Consider the following 10,371-nt stretch of genomic DNA (forward strand, 5'->3'; position numbering starts at 1 on the left):
GAATAAATTGCAACTGAACTCTTCACAAACAATGCATGGTTAATTAATTCTCAGGTAAGTGAAAAATTCCAATTCTAATTGAATATTTTATTGGATCTTTATTCAAGTGTGTTCAAAATCAGAAGTCTCCCCCACGTAAGATTTTTTTGATCAGTTTTGATTCCATCTGACATACACAATCTGGAATATCGAAAACATTAATCCTTGTTATGGCTTTCATTTGTCCTGGACTTCAGAAAGCTTTCATAAATTCCTTCCCTCACAGCTCTTTTCATGCTCTTCATAGGAAGATTTCAGCCTAGTGAGCAGATTCATGACTTAGACACTACTACAGGGACTTGTACGGCCTATAAACCCAATGGGCATTAGCACCAGGTTATTTTCTCCCTAAGATGAACAGAAGAAAAAGACTGGACTCCACCTAATTGTATGCTGAAATTTTGCATAGGCCTCAGGATTACATCCACAGACACGATTTAATTACACCACAGACAGTTTATGGAACTGTCCATAGAACATGAGATAAAAGCAGGCTACTAAGGAAGATTTGCAAAAGACTGATTTCTACCCCAGTGAAGGCATCCATTAGCTTTTTCCCACAGCTGTGCTCCTGAATACCAGCCATAGTATGAAACCTGTTTCTTCTAAGCCTTTGGAATCTGACCAAAGGTAATTTCCCTTCTCATTCATCGATTACAGCCAGAAAGACTGAGAATGGCAGTCTGTAGCTGTCCTCTTCTGAAAATCTTTGTGGAAGCCAGTGGGATCCAGCAGCTGCTGGTGGTCATTCTTCCTGCATCATTAGCTTCTCTTCCCCTCTCATACAGTAGAGTGGAATGACAGACGAAAGGTTCTGCAGTATGAAAACCTGCTCTCATTTTCTCTCTACCTACTGATGTCACCACGGCAGGTGTAACTGCTGATTTAAGTTAACAAGCCTGTGGCCCTAACATCACTAATTTGCTTGCATTCACAGCAATTATAAATGTCCTACTGGAAATTTTCCTGGCCATGGAAGAATGGTGCTGTTCATTTTGTTCAATGACTCCAGCACAGCCTTGAGGCTTCAACTCAATGCAAAACCCCACTGATGGTATGAAAGCACACCAGCTCCAGAGTACATTACTATTTATCTGATTTAAGTATGGTATTACTTCTTCTCTGCATTGCAATGACATTTAGAAATCGTCATCATGGAGTAGTGTACAAGCTGCTCTGAAGAAAGAAGACACTGTTGATCAAGGAGCTGATAATGTGAATAAATCAAAAAGAAGAATGTAAACAGTTTTGTTCCTATCACATAAAAGTAGGAAATAGAAATGATCATTAACACGTTAAGATTAAAAAAAAATAATACAGCTCTTTATACATTTTTCAGGACAATAAAACAAGAAAGGAATTTTGGGAAAAATAAGGAAACATTCTCACAAATTATACAAATTCCTATCCAAACTCAGGGATTCATCTGAGAAAATATCATTCATCAGGTTGTGGGAATGTATCTTTCATGTTCTTCCTTATTTAACACTACTAACTAGTGAAATTCATTGCCACAGGATCTCATTAACCTACGAATCAAGATTAAAAATAATTATGAAACTTCACAGTGATTACGGATGCCTTCAAATTAAGAAGGAGCAAAGAAATATTCAAGTAGTTTGAAAAAAGGGCAAAATCTTTTTATGTACATCAGTCTTTTATTAAAGCATGCTAGGGGGAATTATTTTCTCATGGAGAGGATCATCCTTTACCTACTCCAGTGCTCAATGCACCTTGTCCTGAAGGAGCTGCTTCTACCTGCAGCTGGAAAGGAGGATATTTGCAACTGAGCATTTGTGTTAGTCATAGGGAAAACACTACTTGACATCCTTTCAGAGCATTATGTTAAAGAGGCATTAAATTCCAACATCAGCAAACTTCCACTCAGACTGCTCTACCCAGAGCTAACTAAACAGCGTGGACACAGCCCTGGCAATCTGCTCTAGGTGTCCCTGCTTCAGCCTTGAAATAAACATCCCAACACACTACATAAGAGAAAGACTTAATGAAGCAGTTCATAGAACGATGCTGGAAAGGACCCATAAGAATCGCTTGGTTTTGAACTCACGTGCAATTTGAAGTCCTACAGTAGTCTGTGGATGTTTACAGAACAAAACTTAACATAAAATTGATGGTTGATTTAGAGAATCACCAATCTGTACTTAATAAAGTATGCTTTATTAATAATAAAATATGCTCTGGCATACGTTATTATTGGAGTAAATCTGGAGCAGCTCATGATAATCCCTTTGTGTCTTCAAAAAGACAAAAAAGCTGTGGAAAAACTCACTCTGTTTTGAAATAGCTCTGCTTATTGCACTGCAGGCTTAGCAGTATTTCTCCCAGTGTTGACAGCACTGCTGTGAAGCTGGGCTTGTTCTCCACATGGCATGATGTTTTCTCTGTGTGTGACGTCATAACTCATGCCACCACAGCAGCACATGTTATCTGTTTGAGTTTCTTTTGTTATTATGCCTTCTGGTAAGGATTTCTTAGAGTTCTGTAACTATGAAACAAATAAAATGGTATGTGCTATATACCTATAGCTCAAAGCAAGATCCCCTATTGATTTGACCCTACCTGTTTTTCTTAAGTTAGACAATGTGGGGTTTGGGCAGCTGCTTGGATACAGGTCCCATTTAAAACATCAGTGTCTGCCAGCAGGCTTTCACTATCTGACAGGTTTCACTACATTTACTATTCTGTTAGAAGAAATTCAAATCATTTACAAAGCTAATGAGTACAGAAAAAATGAGATAAGGCCATTTGAAAAGTAAAAGGTATTAGTCAAAAAAGGGTGTCTTAAAAGTACCAGTAACGTACCCCCCCCTTTATCTAGATGGTTGTCAAAGGAAATGCTGTTATTCAAAAATGGTGGGTAATTGTCTGTACGTTTTCATCCTCCAGGACTTTGATTGCACTGAACCACAAAGCTTTGCTTGTAGAGAAATGTATTGTGGTTGAAAAATACTGTCCCTTTAGTATTCTGCTGTGTGTGTACTCGTTTTGAGTAGAAGAAGCAATCACACAGTCTAAGAGATTGTCACTGATGAACCCTGAAATAACCATTTAGCAGAAACCACAAGCAAAAGCAAAAATAAAGGTCATTTATTTAATTCTGAAATTTACCTCACTCCTTGCATTGTACTAAATATGCTATAAGGATGAAAATTAATTGAACACGCAGCCTGCCAATTAGGAAAATGAAAAAAAATCCCGCCACCTTTTATTCGCTTCTAACCTTTCTCATTTTCATGACAATGTCTGCATTTTCTCTCTCTAAAACACAAACAAGTCAATGTAAGCATGGCTGGAAGGCTAAGATGATTATGGGATAATTCGTGTTTGCAAGACCAAACAAAATCAATTGCAATTGTTTAGGAACCAAGCACATTAAATAGTGGTGAAAGATATTTGCTGGACTCTGTCAACATGTTTTTTTTTTTAAATCCCAATGATGATAAGGAATAGACTGACAAAACCCCTCAGGAAATGTTTCAGAAATGTGCACAGTATTCTGTCCACAGTGGTAATACGAGTTGTCCTTAACTGCTGCAAATGAAGTAAGATCTTGAAAATACTTGAGTAACAAGGACCCAATCTCTCACAAAACAAACAAAACAAAAATAAACAACAACGAAATAACATGAGAGATAGATTGGTAAAGGAAGCTAATTTAATACTCTGTTAAACCAGATTAAATATAGACTTACTTAATGAACTTCAGATTAATTACGTGCCTCTCAGGTAAACACAACTGTCATCTCAGCTAACACGGGGCACTGAATCATGAGGTTTTGAATCAAACACTTCTCAGGAAGACAAGATGACTTCTTGTTAGCAATCCAAAAAGCCCAAATCCTTTATTTGCATTTATTACAATCCTCCATTGATTGGATGTGCACGAAGTGAGGCCACACAGGTCCTAGTTGGATGCTCAGAAGCAGCTTGAGTACTTCATTACCTATTTTACATTCTCAAGTGATGTACAGGAAACACTTTGTCCTCAAGTTTGTAATGCAAATACTTACACATCCGTGGAGGTAGATCAAGGAATGTGGAGATGTGGCAATGAGGAACATGGTTAGTGGGCATGATGGGGATGAGATGAGGTTGGACTTTGGGATCTTAGAGGTCTTTTCCAACTGTCATGATTCTATGATTCTAGAAGGACTGTGTCAAGGAGACACAGCAAGCCCCAAGAAGAAAAGACCTGGGAGAACTGTATCCAAGTGCCTGAGTACCCAATGGGAAGGCTCAACAACAGAAGCAGGTCTTCATGCTGCTCAGAGGCAAGAGAAAAGGGAATGAGCACAAACTGAAATAAAGCAAATGATGTTTAAAAATAAGGAGAAGCTTTGTATTGTGATGATGCTCAAACACTGTAAAGACCTTGTGACTCTAGGAGAAGGACTAGGCATACTGAAGGTGATCTACACGCAATAGAAATTATTTATAAAATGAAGGAACTTTGATGTGCTTGAGGGGAAAAAAAAAGAAAGGGCTCTCAGATAATGTGTCTTGGTTTAATTATTTACGATGATGCTTGATGGTCTCATTACTGGGTCATACATGACCTCTGGGTAGTGTCTTCATCCTTCCACATTAATAAGTTATTGTGACACAAATAACTTTGGCAATTATTTCTTCTTTAGAGACAGAGAGATATGTACTTTTTGCTCAGGAAAAGGTCAATTTTGGCACACACAAATGTCCTTTAAAAACAGACAGTATCTTCGTACTCAAGAGGCCAATTATTTATTCTCAATTCTTTTTTTTTTTAATCTTAGTTTCTGTTTTAGAAGACTGAGACAATCTGTGAGGGGTTATCTCTATCAAGGTCCTTTGCACAAAAAACATGAGAGCTTTTAACACGTAGACAAAACCGTCAAGCTGCTGTAAAGTATGTACGTTGTCAGGAAATACCCATTTTTAAGGCAGTCACTTATTCTAACTTAATAAATTAACATCTTCCATCATTTATCTCCAGAACTCCCTCACAACATAGAATTACCCACTTTCCAAGAGTGGTCAGGCAACAGAATATCTGTTTCCTGGGAATAAGAAGTTTCTGCAGGAAAAAAACACCAAGCATAACTCCAATTGAAATAAAAGTCAAAGCATTAGAGACTGAATTCTGCATTATTTTAGAACAGAAACACTTAACTATATTACACACATATGTAATGACCACGGGAATTAAATGCTTATCAAATAGGACAAGGTGGGTTCCAACTTAAAAAAATAGAAAGATAGAGTGGAAAATAGAGTGGAAAATTTCATTACTGTCTCCTGAAATTAACCAAAACTGAGTATTGGGTCACTTTCCCTGACGTTAATATTACGTTTCAAATTGAGATTTTTTCACTCAACAGTTTTCAGCTGACACAAACACTGCCCCTCAGCAAAGGAAACTGCTCTTGGCCATGCCTTCCTAACACCCTGGGGTGCTGCATTATGTAGGCATGCAGCACAGAGGGCTGCCAGAGAGAGATACTGTATTTAATTATTTTCAGAGATCACTTTCTCCTTCTGATCATCCCCTTTTGCATCTTTGATTTTCCCTCTCAGAAGCGAAGTGCAGTTGGAAGGTTTCACATTCACTTTTGGAGCATGACAGTGAAAGGCTGTCTCATCTGTTCCTTGCAGTACTGATCTACAGAATAACTCAAGTTGGAAGGGACCACAGGGACCATCGAGTCCAACCCCTGGCTCCACACAGGATCACCCAAACCCTATGTCTGAAAGCAGTGTCCCAACATTCTCTGGGCTCTGGCAGCTCAGGGCCACAACCTCTGCCCTGTTTCATGTTCATCACTCCCTGGTGAATTACTTGGTGATCTTTTTCAGGCAGGGCAAACTCTCACTCCATCAAGCAACAGTACTCAAGAGCCTTCAAAGAAAAACATTCAGAGATTGGAAGCTAGCTGCATTCCCCAGCAGTTGGAGAAACAACGTACATATTCAAAGTACAGAAGTCCTTTGAGTCCTACCTTTTCAGGTGGGACATTAAGAAAAAATTATTTGAAAGAGTGGTCAGGCACTGGATTGGGCTGCACAGAGAGGTGGTGGACTCTCCATCCCTGGAGGTGCTCAAGAAACATTTAGATGTTGTACTGAGGGACATGGTTTAGTGGAAAATATTGGTGACAGGTGGATGGTTGGGTCAGATGATCTTGGAGGTCTTTTCCAGCCGTGGTGGTTCTATGATTCTAAGTCAGGTGAATAGATAGATAGATAGATAGATAGATAGATAGATAGATAGATAGATAGATAGATAGATAGATAGGTAGGTAGGTAGGTAGGTAGGTAGGTAGGTAGGTAGGTAGGTAGGTAGGTAGGTAGGTAGGTAGGTAGGTAGGTAGGTAGGTAGATAAAACAGCTTTTTAGTTCAATTCTTCCCATCTCTGTTTAAGATCTCTAATACAAGGAGGAGGTACTTTTATTTAGTTAGAAAGCTAGCATCTTCACCTACCTCCAGGACCTGTGAAAATCTCATTCACTGTTTTTAGTGCTGGTTCCCATTCCTGCAGATGTTTGTCAATCCAAAGAAGACCATCAATTAGAGTTAAATTCTCACTTAATTCAAGGTTATGCTCAGCAAAAAAATGCCTTGAGGGGGAAAAAAGCAAAACTCTGCTACAAGAAATTATGTGATCCATAACACTTTGAGTCAACACTCAATTGTGATTATGAATGCCTTGAAGATGCTGACTGACAATAGTTTGGAGGGGGAAAATCAAAGCAAATAATAATAATAAAATAATAAAAAAAAAACACTACAAAAAGCAGCAAGTAAAGCATGGGAAAAGTGACAGCAAAAACGTCACTGAGCAGACAGAGTGGGATGAACCTAGAAATTTGGTTTCTATTTCTGTCTACACTCTGACAAGTTACCTCCCCTACCTGTTGTCACCTTTCTTTCTACTGGGGCAAAACAACTAGTTACATATGCTGTGCTGGCATCTAAGAAGGAACAAACTGTGCCCCACAAGAGATGTTCCCTATTGAAAAGAATAGCACAAGTCACCTGTGATGTTTTCTGGGCTCTGTTAAGACTGGTCTATCGATGTCATCCTTTGAATTTTAAGCAAAGCATCAACATTAGCATGCTGAGAAGTGCCTAACAACTTTTCTCGCCTGTGCTTGTCGGTAAGAGCACGTTCCTTAGGGAGCACACAGAAAACACAGGAATCCAAGCAAGCTTTTCTGGGGTGAACAGCATTTAGCAAGTAAATAAGGTTTTCTCACATTTATAAAAATACACTTTGATCCATTTTGAAATAATTCTGAAAAGGTTGGTCTATCATTTAAACATAGTTTACAGTTGTCCAAAAGCCTGCAATGCTTAAGGAAATATCTTTTGTTAACAAGTTTATTTACCTGAGAGATTGGAAAAGTTCCCTCAAGACTGTATTCCATCTTACACATTTTTATTAAAATCATATGTATGTAAAACCTTGTCTTTATGCTCATCTAGTCAAAGAGCTTAAATAGCTCCTAGGGGGGCTGTTAGGTCTGTCCTAAGCATCATACTGTACATTCAGCAGAAATTGCTCCAGGAACTCCCTTTTCTTCTCCCCCCTTCTAGCAACAGTGGGATTGTTGTGCCATTTACACAGGTGGCCAAAACACATGCCAACACGGCAACTAAAATAAACCAGTTGTCAAAATTAGGTACTGTCTTGAAGACAAATAAAACAGAGTGGAAGTGTAGAAGAAAAAAGGAAAGACTAAGAAACAGCAAAGCTTTTTTTTTCCTCCCCTTTCCAGACTAATAAAAAATGGATCCCAAACACAGGACCTTGGTTGCGGTCCATTGGAATCCCACCTCTGCCTGGTTAGCACAAGGGAAGTGTGATGACAAAGGTGGACATCAAAGGAACAGGCATCTCCAGGGTTTCCTTGCTCCAAGTATCCCATTAAGAATTAAAAAAAACAGCACACGTCTTAGATGAGAATTAGGGAGCAAAGGGAAGTTCAGCTGAAAAATGGCTGCTGGATGAGACAGGAAAATCCCTGGGTTTGGAGTATCACCTTTTGAGCTTTGAGGAACTGAAATATCCTCCATAATGTTCTCTGTTACCTCCAAATCATGTGGTTTTGTGAAATTTGCTTCTGCTCTTTCGTTTTCCTGACAGCAATGATGAAAAATTCCTTTCAGACTTTCAACTTCACAATCTCAGATCAATCCCTCAGAACTCCAAGGCTATGACTTGCACCCCTTCAGATACGTTTCCATTAAAATGCAGTTACCTGAAGGATTAATAACACATAGAGCTCATCTAACAGCTCTATCATTCTAATATATACCAGAGATAGAGATCTGAAGAAAATGGATATCTGGATCCCAACTTCATCAAAGATTAGGAGTACTTGCCAAAGAGAGTCCCTGCTTATTCCTGGCTTAGCTATATTGAAAAGAGATGTATGCATTAGAAATATGCTTTTTATCCAAAAAGATTCTGTAAAAACATACCTGAGTTCATCTCGTTACTGCCACTGACATAAAACTTTGTTAAAAGGGACATCCTGCATAGGCAACTTTGAGCCATCTCTCAGGGAAGTGAGCACGTTACAATAATCAGATCACGCTGTAATTTACTCAACACACATCACCTGCCTCCCTGTAGGTTTCAAACCTATAATAATGGACCACTTGTGTGCAGAGAAAACGGATGTTTGTCAAAAGGTTCTGCATACTGCTTTCATTTAGACCTCAATTCAGCGTAGCATTTAAAGCAAGCTTACCTTTAACATATGGTTAAACCCCATCGATGCTATTCATACATGCTTAAGTGCTTTACTGAAGAGGACTGGAAGTAAGCACATTCAAAAGCAGAAATATGAGTTACGTGTTGAATGGGCCCAGCTTTCTACAACAATGCAGAATGATTCAGTCTGCTGTTATAACTGCAGCAAATTCCTTTTTATACCATTACAGAGAAGAATTCTGATTAAAAATAATAAAAAAAAAAAGCATTACAAGAGACCACACGTGGCCCAGGGATATTTTCCAGCTGCTGCTGTGTAAGTTTTCGTAGTGCACAGCTGCCCCACATGCAGAAAAACAGAGCACAGAGATACTTGAGCCCCATCAGCCACAAACTAATTCCCAACAGAACTCAAGGCAACAGAGTCATGCACAATGCTGTCTGGATTAATTAGCTTTGCTCAGAAGCTGAGCTTACTAGCCCGTGCACTGCCCTACTACTCACTATACTGCTTTTAGATGAATCAGGCTGCTCCAACCTGCTTTCCAGGCTGTGGGTATAACCTAGAAGATGTGTCCCCCAGCAGAGTTAGAAGCTAGCACGTTAAGAAGACTGTATGAGGGGTTCACATGGTGACCTTTGCAGTGCTAACAGGACAATGGTTACTACATCCCTATCTGTAGGAACAAACAGGAACAAATGTCACTGCAGTAAGGAATGCGGAGGACAATAACAGCATTGATTCTAGCAGGAAATATTAATTCAGGACATTCAAATTTCAGCCATTTTTAGCATACCCTCTTCTCTCACCCTCACCTCTGCTATCCCCCTGACTGTTTGTGTTGCTTAGCCTGGGTGTTCTTTGCAAATCTCAGCGCTGCTTTGCTGGACAGATGAAAGCTTCATTTACATGCCTGTAGCAGCTGTAGTGGAATTAATATTGGTCTCATTATCTTAGCTTAGGATGTACAAGCCACTGGTTTTGCAGCGCATACTGATGTAATAAGGAGGGGGATAAGGAAAAGAGATCTGGCTATTTTCATTACAAATGGTTTTCTAAGATGTAGTAACGTGTGGAGGAAATCCTAGAAAGGAGAGAGTTAATCTGAAGTAATACTCCAAAAGCTAATAGCACCTAATGCAATTCATTAAAAATAAAATCTGTTGAGGTTTGCAGTCTATGCCACGGTAGTTTTAATTAAAAGGCAGAAGAAAAGTGAAATCATTTATTCAAATCACCCCACTTAAAAGGTATGGCCCACTTCTGAAATATTCATTTCTGTACATCTGTACTATGGGCATTACCAACTCCAAGACTTAAAAATTCAAGAGACTATCAAAGAAAAGCTTTATCAGTTGCCACTGTTTAATGAGCCTGTAGGGTTCATCTAGGTCACCTTTTTTCAAACATTCCCCTACAATTACATAGGAAAAAAAATCACTGTATTGGGAGGAGGAAGATTTAATAAACATCTAGTAGTTTGCACACTATGAAAACTATCATGGATCTGTTCCATGACAAGAGAAGGTGTCTGCTACTGAAGGAGAAGTAAAGAGAATGGGATTTCAGTGGATTTCAGTAGTAAGATTATGACTTTGCACTCTTACACAAATCATC

The sequence above is a fragment of the Cyrtonyx montezumae genome, unplaced genomic scaffold, assembly GCF_038088225.1.
Source record: "Cyrtonyx montezumae isolate F1298 unplaced genomic scaffold, pur_monq_1.0 scaffold_33, whole genome shotgun sequence".
In the NCBI taxonomy this organism is placed as follows: domain Eukaryota; kingdom Metazoa; phylum Chordata; class Aves; order Galliformes; family Odontophoridae; genus Cyrtonyx; species Cyrtonyx montezumae.